General features: G+C 51.1%; 1 long non-coding RNA gene across 2 annotated transcripts; it reads right to left on the reverse strand.

The window, feature by feature from the left end:
• Positions 1 to 5,068: 5,068 nt before the first annotated feature.
• On the reverse strand, positions 5,069 to 9,228 carry LOC135179692 (uncharacterized). Of its 2 annotated transcripts, none has more exons than XR_010304076.1 (3): positions 8,860 to 9,228; positions 5,557 to 5,627; positions 5,069 to 5,409 (listed from the first exon to the last, which is right to left on the reverse strand). It is a non-coding gene; the product is annotated as an uncharacterized LOC135179692 (long non-coding RNA). The 2 variants fall into 2 exon arrangements; XR_010304075.1 differs by having other exon boundaries at positions 5,538 to 5,627.
• Positions 9,229 to 11,125: the final 1,897 nt, after the last annotated feature.

Genomic DNA, 11,125 nt, shown 5'->3' on the forward strand with positions numbered 1-11,125 from the left:
AGCCTCCTGGCACTCACCTTTACATCTTTATAACCATTGCTGGGGTCACCTCTCAGTCTCCTCTTCTCCAAGCAGCACAGCCCCAGCTCCCTCAGGCTCTCCTCATAACAGAGATGTTCCATTCCCTTCTTCATCTTTGTGGCTCTGTGCTGAAGCCCATCTATCTTGCATTCCCCTGAGCTATCTTGCCCACCCATCACTCTGTTTTGCATGCAGTGAGATTAGAAAGGAAATACACAACCTGTATTCCACTCCACTTTCACTTTTCCACTGGTGACCTGCCCATTTGCTCTTCCCAGCAAGGCTGCAGGCAGACTGCTAGTGCCTGAGTTACAAACAGCAAGGGCAGCACAGGATTTTCCTGAGCAATGTTTATAGCACCAGTTTGGGGCTTGTTTCATCGAGTCTCTCGCTTCTCAGGAGACTCAGCAGGGAGATAAGCCCTGGATGCATTTTTCCTAGCAATTGCTCTTGCTTCAGAGGAGGCCACCAAAGATGTTGGGGGGAAGCAATGATTCCCTGGTAATGCTTCGGTTCAGGCTCTGACCTGGAACCGTGGGCTCTGCAAATATGCATAAATCTTGAGCTCATGTCCAAATCACTGCAAGGTTCAGTGAGAACAGCAAAACTGCCAGCCAATCCAACCTAAGCTTTAATCCAGCTCCAGAATGATTGATGAGCTCAGGTGGAAAGCAGGAAACATGATGGTTTCAGCCCCAACCTGGAGCTGGAGGGCAGTCAGCAACCCCCAGCCCAGAGGTGTGTCTGCATGCGGTGAAGAGCTGGGACAGCCAGAGGTAGAGGTGAAATTAAACACCACAAACACATCCCAACAAAGTCTTCAAACCTTCATCATCATGTCTTGAGTAAACATAGCTGGCACACAAACTTGTGTCCTGTTCAAGTCAGAGGGAAGGCATGAAACAAAGCAAAGAACATGAAAAGAAAGCAAGCAATGAAGTGATGTTTTCCAGCCAAAAAAGCAGCAGTTCAGTGGCTGCAGCATTTGTGAGGAGCACTTCCCTAATGCAGAGCTCTGCAGCAGTGCTGTGGTATTCCAGGGCACTAACAATGTTTTATCTTTAATATTTACTCCTCTATCAAAATATTATACTAGAAAGCAGGAAACACAGCCTCAGGGACCTCATTTTCTAGGGAGCAACAGGGAAAGATGCTTCATAGAAGTATAGAATCATAGAATCAGTCAGAGTTGGAAGGGACCACAAGTTCCAGTTCCAACCCCCTGCCATGGGCAGGGACACCCTACCCTAGAGCAAGCTGGCCACAGCCTCACCCAGCCTGGCCTTAAACACCTCCAGGGACAGGGCCTCAACCACCCCCTGGGCAACCCATTCCAGGCTCTCACCACTCTCATGGAACCTTTAGTTATTCTGCTGGTAAAGCTCCCTCCAAGCAGAAGCAGGAATGATTATCTCTACAGGGCATTAACTAAGCCACTTCTTCACCTTTCTCTGACCCTCATTATCTATCCATATAATAGCTGAGAAAAACTCACCCCAATACCAATTAGCATAAGGTCCCAGGTGATATGACCAAGAAGACTTTTGACCAGTCTAGATACCAAGGCTGTATACCACAACTAACCTCAGGATCACACAGGATCACAGGATGTTAGGGGTTGGAAGTGACCCAAGGAGATCATTGAGTCCAACCCACCTGCCAGAGCAGGACAATACTAACACAGATCACAGAGGAACACATCCAGACAGGCCTGGAAAGGCTCCAGAGAAGGAGACTCCACAACCTCCATGGGGAGCCTGTGCCAGTGCTCTGGGACCCTTACAGGAAAGAAGTTCCCCCTTGTGTTGAGCTGGAACCTTCTGTGCTGCAGCTTACACCCATTGCTCCTATCCCAGGGAGCAAGTGAGCAGAGCCTGTCCCCCTGCTCCTGGCCAGCCCTCAGATACTTAGAAACATTTATCAAATCCCCTCTAAGTCTTTTCTTCTCCAGACTAAACAGCCCCAGGTCCCTCAGCCTCTCCTCATCAGCCATGGTCTCCTGTCCCCCTCATCATCCTCATAGCCCTCTGCTGGACCCTCTCCAGCAGATCCCTGTCCCTCTTCAACTTAAATCTCCACATAATCATTTGCATTCAGTCTTGAATTTTGAAGCTCTTCCATATCTTAGCTGAGAAACTGGGAGGTGTAGAGGGGGAGGATGGGTGAGGGAGAGGGATTTCTGCACCACTTCCCTATTGAAAGGCAGCCACCAGGAGCTGCTCGGCTCCCAGCCCGTACTTAACAACCCATGCTGAGGTGGGCTCATGGCTGTAACATCTGAATCCCACCCTGGAGCCAAGTTCATCTTTTTTTCCAGTGCTTGGCATCCCCTCCCACGTGTGTGTAAGTCTCCAAAGGCAAGCACTGCATCACAGACTTTGACCAAAAAGGTGGTCTCAGGAGGCCCATTATAGCACCACCTGCAGCATGCTGCAGCTTTTCCAGCCCAGACTCCCATGACCATGGCACAAGGCTTCCAGCAGCACCTCCAGGACCTGCAGACAGCCCTCAGCTAATTAACCACAGCACAGATGGTTTACAACACCCCACAGGTTTTGGGGTCAGGAGGCAATGGGAAACATGTCACCCAACCAGTGATGCTGCGGGAGTGAGGAAGGTGATGCTGCAGAGGGAACAGTCCCATGCAATGCTGAGGCCAAGCTCAGTGGGGCAGGGGCTGGTGGAAAGGGCATGCACCATGTCAAGGCCTGTGAGGAGGGGCTGAAGGAGCTGGGGGTGTGCAGCCTGCAGAAGAGGAGGCTCAGGGCAGAGCTCATTGCTGTCTGCAGCTACCTGAAGAGAGGCTGTAGCCAGGTGGGGTTGGGCTCTTCTGCCAGGCAAGCAGCAGAACAAGTGGACAGAGTCTCAAGTTGTGTTGGGGGAGGTCTAGGCTGGATGTTAGGAGGAAGCTGTTGTCAGAGAGAGTGATTGGCATTGGAATGGGCTGCCCAGGGAGGTGGTGGAGTCCCTGGAGGTGTTGAAGCAAAGGCTGGCTGAGGCACTTAGTGCCATGGTCTGGTTGATTGGGTGGGGCTGGGTGCTAGGTTGGCCTGGCTGAGCTTGGAGGTCTCTTCCAACCTGGTTGCTTCTATGATTCTAGAAGACAGAGATGCTGAGAGCAATCAAGGTGGCCCCTTCCAATCTCTATCATTCTGTGGTTGGGTGAATTTCTGCTTCCTGGCTGAGCAGCACCCAGGATCACAAACTCTCTCATTTGTTGTTTCCAAGCTCAGCTTCAGTTCTAGTTACATTTTTGTCTCCCTTCTTTATGCTTGTGGTGAGCAATCACTGTCACTACAGCAAAGCTGAAAAACCAGGTCCTTGCAGCTTTTCCCATCTTTGCTGGGTACTGTGCAAAGGAAGCTGGAGGTGAACAGCAGTGCTGTGAACATTGTGTTTCCCTGTTTCTGAGATCATTATCAACATCCCTCATCTGCTCTGCATCCCTCTACAACCTCTGGTGTATTTACCAGGCTCATGACACAGCCACCCTTGCCTTCAGAGGGTGCTGGAGATGCTCAGAGCAACATCTCTGAGTCTGATAGAGTTTAATTCACTGCAAAAGCAAGAAGTTAATCACTTTATACCACAGCAGCTTCTTCAGGCAGACAAAAGCTAAGGCAGTCTCCTAGATTTTCATAGCTATTTCTCATCCCAGTGACTGCAAGTGTGACATGGACACAGATGTCACAACACCTGATCTCAGCTCTCTCTGTTCAAGCCTCAGGCCTGTCCTAGTCTGAGGAAGCTTTTCTTGAGGTGGATGTTGGCAAAGCCATCGTGCAGAGGGTTCATTCTCTCCTCTCAGTGCAAAACCAGAGAGACTCCCATCTGCTCTGGTAGGAATAAGCAGCCTTGAACTGAAAGGGTTTCTGCAGGACCTGTTAAATAAGCCTACCAGGCATGCAGCCCTGCTTGACCTGCTGCTCACAAATAGAGAGGGGCTGGTGAGAGATGTGGTGGTCAGAGGCTGCCTGGGGCCCAGTGACCAGGAAATTATAGAGATTTCAATATATGGAGAAACCAGGAGGGGCATCAACAGAACCTCCACACTGGACTTCCAAAGGGCAGACTTCAGCCTGTTTAAGGAACTAACTCAGAAAGCTCCCTGGGAAACAGCCCTTAGAAACAAAGGGGTCCAGGAAGGTTGGACCTACTTCAAGAAAGAGCTCCTGAAGGCACAGGAGCAGCTGTGCCATTGTCCCAGAAGATGAGCCGACAATGGAGACATCCAGGCTGGATGGGCAAGGAGCTCCTGAAGGAATTAAAGATAAAAAAGAGAGTGCCACCACTGGGAAAAAGGGGAGGTATCCCAGAAAGAGTTCAAGGATGTTGCTAGGTGAGTTGCTAGGTGTGTGCAGGGCGAGGGAGGTGATTCTCCCCCTCTACTCTGCTCTGCTGAAACCCCACCTGGAGTACTGCATCCAGTTCTGGAGTCCCCATTACAAGAAGATGTAGATGCTGGGGATGCTGGAGTGTGTCCAGAGAAGGACCAAGAGGATGCTCAGAGGGCTGGAGCATCTCTGAGGACAGACTGAAAGAGTTGGGGCTGTGCAGTCTGGAGAAGAGGAGGCTCCCAGGTGACCTTCTGGTGGCCTTCCAATATCTGAAGGGGACCTCCAAAAAAGCTGGGGAGGGACTTTCAGGCTATTTAGGCAGTGACAGGACTGGGGGGAATGGAGCAAAGCTGGAGGTGGGGAGATTCAGACTGCAAGTGAGGAGGAAGTTGTTGAGCATGAGAGTGGTGAGAGGCTGGAATGGGTTGCCCAGGGAGGTGGTTGAGGCCCCATGGCTGGAGGTGTTTAAGGCCAGGCTGGCTGAGGCTGTGGGCAGCCTGCTCCAGGGTAGGGTGTCCCTGGGCATGGCAGGGGGCTTGGAACTGTCTGCTCCTTGTAGTCCCTTCCAACCCTGACTGATTCTATGACTCCATAAGTCTTGTACAAAAAAAAATTAGAGAGGCAAAAGCCCATTTAGAAGTTAGGCTGCCACTGCTGTTAAGGACCTCCCTTGTAAATGAAATTAGATTAGCAACAAAGAATTTGGGTGTTTACTTTGCCTTTTTCTAAAAACAAAATCCATATTTCAAGTGAAAGAAAAGAGTGGGAGAAGGAACCAGGAGTCTGTCTGCCGTGGAATATTCCTGCAGTACATGGGGCTGTGGTTTATTTTACTGGTGGTGACTAGTTCAAGCCACATTTAGTCAATAAATATGAGATATGAGGTCACTCTAGCACTGAGCTGTTACCCTGTCTACATATTTCACAGCTGGGTAGTAACCTTTTAACTAGCGTCTACCTCGGTGGGGAGTCTCCATAAAAAAAGAGCCAGGATCCATTGGTCGTGGTGGGGGATCAAGGCATAGCAGCACCACGGAGATTTCTGAGCAGACTGAGGGGGAGAAAGGGAAAAAAATCAGGCATTTGCTTTTCACTTTCTTGCCCTGGTCTCCAGGGACATCGCATCCAGTGAAGGAGGAGGCTCCACAGCATCTCCGTGCAGGTGATGAAGCAGCGCACCTCACGTGCAGAGACTTACAGGGAGCATCCCTGTCCTTCACACAGAAGGCAAATCCTCTCCAGTTTCCAGCTTCACAGAACAAAAACTGTCTGAGGGAAACAGTTCCAAGAGGTTAGTTTCTCCTTTCATCCATATCTTACAGGATTTCACAGAAACTCAGCTTCTTTACATGTTAGTTCTCCTTTTACTGGGTCTGTAGTTTTTCCTCATTGCCTTTGCTTTGGGCTGAGGAGGACCTTTCTGTGCCTGTAACTCTGGTCTGAGGTCTGGTCTCTGAGTCCAACATTAAACCCTCACACCAGAACATGATGCAACAAGAATAAACTTTCTGTGATGGTCCCAAATATAACCAGGTTGCATCCCCAGCCCTGCTCTTGCCTTGATTTGAAACCTCTGAGGTTTCAAGCAGGGGAATCTTCTGTAATCTTAGCTTGTGACCACCCTACTCCATCACTGGCACGGTCCCATACAGAGCTCAGCCTCACAGACAGTGGCAGCAATCCACAAGAAAGCAGAGAGTGTGAGAAGGGACCTGGGCCAAGTCACCTGGCCTGGCTCCAGCAAGGTATTGAAGTAGCTAACAAATGAAATGCAAGAGTGGATGTGGCAAGAAGCTGGCAGGGGAGGAGAAAGCAAACCCACGAGTGAAAAGAGGCCACGTTAGGGAAGCCAGCTGTGGACCAGACTGTGGGCTGTGTTGCTTCACACCAGCTCTGCCCATCAGCTGGTGTACGTGTGCTGGAGACAGAGCTCCAAGACCTCAGCTGGCCTCATCCTTCCCTGCAAACTCCTGTACCTGCTACACAACCACCAACCGCCAGCCCAGGGGAGGGGGGGCAGATGCACTCACCCTGCAGAGCAAGGTGCTAGACACTCCCTTCCAAGCATTGCACACAGTCTCCAAGAGGAGAGCCAGGAAAGCAGCAGCTTGGCGCTGCTGGCAGTGTCACGGCGATGGCTGGGGTGAGTGCCCAGCTCCTGCCCTCAGCACGCTGGGAATCCCAGCCTGGCTCTCCTTCCCCAGCGTCATGGCTGGGACTCAGCACCAGCAGACGCGGCTTCGGCGCCGGCAGACGAGGCCAGCTCCTCCCAGGTCAGCTGGAGCCTCCAAAATCAGAGCCTCTTCTGTCAGCTGCCTTTTATAGGACTATAAAAGCACAAGTCCATGTATGAGACTGTCAGACGTTGGCTGGCATCAGCCTCCAACACCTTCATTACCACCTCCCTGGTTTCTGCACACACATGGTCCCTGCTATCTCCATTTCTAGAACCACCTCCTGAGAAACAGTACCCCTCAGCTGGAGAAGTGGACATGGAAAGGTGGACTTACAGCAACTCCAGCTTGGATGGATGTGCCCAAGCAAAACTGGGTACAAGTGAGGCAATGAAATAGAATCAGAGAATCAGGCAGGGTTGGAAGGGACCACAAGGAGCAGACAGTTCCAAGCCCCCTGCCATGGGGCAGGGACATCCTACCCTAGAGCAGGCTGCCCACAGCCTCAGCCAGCCTGGCCTTAAACATCTCCAGCCATGGGGCCTCAACCATCTCCCTGGGCAACCCATTCCAACCTCTCACCACTCTCAATACTCAACAACTTCCACCTCATGTCCAGTCTGAGCCCTTTCTTGGAGCCTCCTCATCCCAATGATGTTTGATGACATAAACACCATTAGCACAGGGCTGTGGCTGGACACCACCCACCAAACCCTCCCCACCATCCAGTGGGCCACCGTCCCCAGCCCCTCACAGCAGGTTGGGAACAGGCAGCTGTGCCACACAGGCTATTATCAGCCACCACTAATAATGTAGACAGTTGTAACATGAGGCCTGGCAAAAAGGAGGCTGAGGGAGCTGGGGGTGTGCAGCCTGCAGAAGAGGAGGCTCAGGAGTGACCTCATTGCTGTCTACAACTACCTGAAGGGAGGCTGTAGCCAGGTGGGGTTGGTCTCTTCTGCCAGGCAAGCAGCAACAGAACAAGGGGACACAGTCTCAAGTTGCCCTGGGGGAGGTCTAGGCTGGATGTTAGGAGGAAGTTGTTGCCAGAGAGAGTGATTGGCATTGGAATGGGCTGCCCAGGGAGGTGGTGGAGTTGCCATCCCTGGAGGTGTTGAAGCAAAGGCTGGATGGGGCTCTTAGTGCCATGTTCTGGTTGATTGGGTGGGGCTGGGTGCTAGGTTGGCCTGGCTGAGCTTGGAGGTCTCTTCCAACCTGGCTGATTCTATGATTCTAAGGAGGAGATGAAACAACTCTGCCCTTACCCGCTGAGAACGTTGAGTGTGTCACACTCCTTGGTGTCATGTGTTTAAAAATATCTCTACTCACAGCTTTTCTTTTTCCCTTTTTTTTTTCCTCCTTCTTTCCCTTTTATTTTTTGTGGGTTTTTTTTTTCTGTTTTTAAATGCCTGACTCAGCCAGGTGGAAAAAGTTTGCATCAGAGCCCGGGATGGTGATGGGTGTCTGCTTGTTTTATATTAAATAGGAGGAAAAGGAGTCCAAGAAAAAAAAAAAGACAGTTTGCAATTACATGTTCTTTGAGGAGAGGTGTGGCCATTGGCAGGGAGAGAGGCTTCAGCCTAAACCACACAGACAGATGCTCAGGGAGGTGGCTTTCGTGGCCAGTGGAAATACACAAACAGGAGCAGCCTGCAGCTGAGATTTTATGGGAGCAAAGGGATTAGAAGCCAATTGAAAGGCTGAAGAAGAATTTGGTGCCCCTGAGGGCTTCCTCCTGGTGTTAATCACTCTGCCCGAAGCTGCACAAGAAATTGGCAGCTCAGAGGTGACAGGGCTTGGGTCCTCATCTGGATCCACAGGGGCAGGCTCCAGCTTGGGATCCCCCTGTAGGGGGACTGGTGGCTGGGACCATTCCAAGCAGCAGGTCCCAGATAGAAGTGTACAGAATCATAGAATCAACCAGGTTGGAAGATAACTCCAAGATGGAGTTCAACACTGGATGAGACATTTAGTGCCATGGTCTAGTTCACTGGATAGGGCTGGGTGCTAGGTTGGCCTGGATGATCTTGGAGGTCTCTTCCAACCTGGTTGATTCTATGATTCCAAGTTCAGCCAGTGCAACCTAGCACCAAGCCCTGGCCAATCAACCAGACCAGGGCAGTGGTCAGTGCAGGGATTATATTGTGCCAAAGTAAAATAGAATTGTAGAATCATTACTGGCTGGGCCCCTAAGTAGGCCCAGCCATCACCCATAAGTGATGTTAGAATGAGCATCAATTCTCTAGCCTACCAAACCGGGGGGCCACCAGGCCCCCCGGCCTTTGATCCCCTCCACCATTCACCCAGTGCACACCATGGGCACTCACCGGTGATGCCAGGAGAAGGATCCCTCTGCCCAGTTGGGCAAGCTTAGGGCTTCTGCCTTTCCTGAGGCCAATTATAAAGGGGAGTGGGCAAGCAGGGCAAAGTGGACACACCTGGGATGGGAGGAGACTAGCAGAGCCCAGGTGCTCTGGGTTTGGGGGAAAAAGGGGAAAATGCAGTGTGGGCAAATAGAGTGGAAAGGGGGAGGTGGTGCTGAAAGAAGGGAGATGGAGAGGAAAAGGATGGAGATGAAAAGAGGAAGATGGAAGAAAATGAAGCAGATGGAGAGGAAAAGAGGAAGATGGGGGAAAGAGGAGATGGAGAAGAAAGGAGGAAGATGGGGGAGAAGTGGGATTAAAAAAAAACTAAACCTGAACTTTTGGGGGAAAAAAAAGCTGATCCTCCTCTGGCAGGGGGCTTGGACTAGATGACCTTTTGAGGTCACTTCCAGCCCTAATGTTCTGTGATTCTGTAATCAAGCAAGTTGGAAACAAGGGGCTGTGGCATGAGCATCCTCTTCTGCCAGGCAACCAACAACAGAACAAGGGGACAAAGTTGTGCTGTGTCTAGGCTGGATATCAGGGGGAAGGTCTTGCCAGAGAGAGTGATTGGCATTGGAATGGGCTGCCCAGGGAGGTGGTGGAGTTGCTGTCCCTGGAGGTGTTGAAGCAAAGCCTGGCTGAGGCACTTAGTGCCATGGTCTGGTTGATTGGCTAGGTCTGGGTGCTAGGTTGGACTGGTTGAGCTTGGAGCTCTCTTCCAAGATTCTATGATTTTATGATTCTGTGATTCAATGTCCCTGATGAGAGGTGCTGAAGGGATGGCTGCCACTTGGAGTGGCTCCAGTTTGTTTGCACTGGGTGAAGGGTGGTGGGGCAGATTTTTCAGTGAGGTCCTTTGATCCAAGTTCCCCAGAAGAAGCTTGTTACTAAGCAAGGACTTGAGCTGGGGCTCCGAGCACGTTGCAAGGAGCCTTTCAGCAGAGGAACACAAAAGCTGCAAGCTGGAGTCGCTCAGATTAGCTGCATCTCCCTTCTCTCCTTGTATCTGCTATAGGAAAACAGGAAACTGCACCAAATTAGCTCGGCAGTGGAGCCTCCCAAAAGCCACAACATGGCAATTGTAGGCACCACTCAGCTGCTTTTTTTCCTACCCTGCAGCAGCCATGTGCTGGGCCAGCAATTTGATTTGGTGTCTCAGCCTGCTATTGTGGAAGAAAGCAAGAAGGGAAAAAAAATTAAGGGGAGAAATTTTAAGCTGGATGCCTCCCATTGCATTGTTGTTGTCCTTTTCCCATCCTGGAAAAAGAATCCAAAATAGCTCAAAACTCATTTTTCTGCATGATTAAATTAGGCTGAAGGGATGACAGAAACAGCACTGTCCAGCTCTTGATGCTTTTACTCCTCTTGGGTGAGATGGAGTTGTGTGGATTTTGTGAACTGAAGAGTTCTGGTGGAGCTAGGCTCCAGCCACAGCTCTGGAGGGCTGAGGGATGAGTTTTCTGCCAGCAGGTATCCATGAGCAGTGCAGCTATCATAGAATCATAGAATCAACCAGGTTGGAATAGACCTCCAAAGTCATCCAGACCAACCTAGCACCCAGCCCTGGCCAAGCAACCAGACCATGGCACTAAGTGTCTCGTCCAGTCTTGTCTTGAACATCTTCAGGAATGGTGACTCCACCACCTCCCTGGGCAGCCCATTCCAATGCCAATCACTCTCTCTGGCAATAACTTCCTCCTAGGTTTCCTGGTCCCTTCTGCCAGGCAACCAGCAACAGAACAAGGGGACACAGTCTCAAGTTGTGCCAGGGGAGGTCTAGGCTGGATGTTAGGAGGGACTTTTCCAACCTGAATGTTTCTGTGCTTCTGTGCTGGTGCTGGGGCCCCAGCAGATGATGAGATGCATTGTTAAGAGCCATCTGTTAGCAAAACATCAGGACATGGCATGTGCTGCACTTTGCTGTGCCTCTTAGGGCCTGCAGATGTTGAAACAAGGGACTGTGGCATGAGCAACCTCTTCTGCCAGGCAACCAACAACAGAACAAGGGGACAAAGTTGTGCTGGGGGAGGTCTAGGCTGGATGTTAGGAGGAAGATGTTGCCAGAGAGAGTGATTGGCATTGGAATGGGCTGCCCAGGGAGGTGGTGGAGTCACTGTCCCTGGAGGTGTTGAAGCCAAGCCTGGATGGGGATCTTAGTGCCATGGTCTGGTTGATTAGGTGGGTCTGGGTGCTAGGTTGGCCTGGCTGATCTTGGAGGTCTCTTCCA

The sequence above is a fragment of the Pogoniulus pusillus genome, chromosome 11 (assembly GCF_015220805.1).
Source record: "Pogoniulus pusillus isolate bPogPus1 chromosome 11, bPogPus1.pri, whole genome shotgun sequence".
NCBI lineage: Eukaryota > Metazoa > Chordata > Aves > Piciformes > Lybiidae > Pogoniulus > Pogoniulus pusillus.